Below are 1,571 nucleotides of genomic sequence, written 5' to 3' on the forward strand. Positions count from 1 at the left end.
TAGTTGCTTCATCAAATCTATACCATTATATGTGTTTTGCAAATTTTGGAATAGAGACTGGCATACCTTTATGTATTTTATTTTATTATGAGACAGTGCACTTTCTGAGGTCATGACAGTCATCTTTCTATCGCAAATAAAAGCAAATCATTGTGAGAACAGAACAATTATAATTAAATGGTAGCCTTTCATGACCTTAGGATAACGTGTTGCCTGGGACCTTAAAAATATCATGAATGCCCCCTATTCATTAGTTCTGTCTCTGAGGGCAGTGTGATTTATTTTATACAGTGTCTAGAGCTTCAAAGATAAAATATATGATGGGAAAATCTCAAGAGTCTTGAACAGTTATGGAGCCAAGTCTTCTCTTTGGTCATACAATGAGCTACAGTTGAGAGAAGAAAAGCAAATGCATACTTTAGCTCAGGTTTCTGTGTGACTTCAGGATTTACTAGCCCATTCAACAATGAATTGAATACATTTCTCAAAATTGGATTGATAAAATCAATACCAGGTCACATTATCTTATATGATATGCGAAAGATGAGCCACAGAAAAGTAGGATGTGATAGGGTTTCTATGGACTGAGGAATTTGCAGTAGTATACAGCAAAATATATTAATTTTTGTAGCTTATACAGACTCAGGCTTGGTTAATCAATCTATTGAATTTATTTTTGTGGGTTGCAAGAAAGTAATTTATAAAGAAAAAATAATTTAACCTTCGTATCTATACCTACTCAGCTGACTTTGTCTTAATGCCTATATTTTTAAAATAAAAAAGTACATAACAATTCTCTAAAATTATTTTTCATTTAAAATGCATTTTAAATAATTTTTTCCAACTACGTTTATAGCTAAAAATAAAAAAATAAATGATTAGTTCATGTTTAAAAGATTAATCCTATAAGGGAATGACTCATCATAGGAAGGAGAGAATATCATAAGCAAAGGCGGAACATTTAAAATATTTTATGCCTACAACCACCACTTCTCCAGGATATATCAAGGTCTTAGGAAAAAGAAAGACCTGTATTTGAGAAATATTCAACTGATCCCCAATTATATACTTCTATCCACATTTATAATTTCTCTACTAAATTATTCTTTCAAAGTTTGATACTCATTTGATTCTCAAATTGAATCACCAATTTACTTGTTAGTGAACAATTTCCTGAAACATTCAGAGGTTGACTGTTGGACAGTGTTGTATTAAGTATTTTTCTTGATAACTAATGTACTTACCTATTATCCCTGGAGAGAAATAGACAAAATTAATACATATTGTTAGTGATAACGATGGGCTGGAGCAATAGCACAGGCAGGTAGGGTGTTTGCCTTGCATGTGACTGACCTGGGTTCGATTTCTCCGCCCTTCTCGGAGAGTGAGCAAACTACCAAGAGTATCTCGCCCGCACGGAGAGCTTGGCAAGCTACCCGTGGTGTATTCCATATGCCAAAAACAGTAACAAGTCTCACAATGAAAATGTTACTGGTGCCTGCTTGAGAAAATCGATGAGCAATGGGATGACAGTGACAGTGATAATGATAATTCATATCTGTTGAATACAT

The sequence above is a fragment of the Sorex araneus genome, chromosome 10, assembly GCF_027595985.1.
Source record: "Sorex araneus isolate mSorAra2 chromosome 10, mSorAra2.pri, whole genome shotgun sequence".
NCBI lineage: Eukaryota > Metazoa > Chordata > Mammalia > Eulipotyphla > Soricidae > Sorex > Sorex araneus.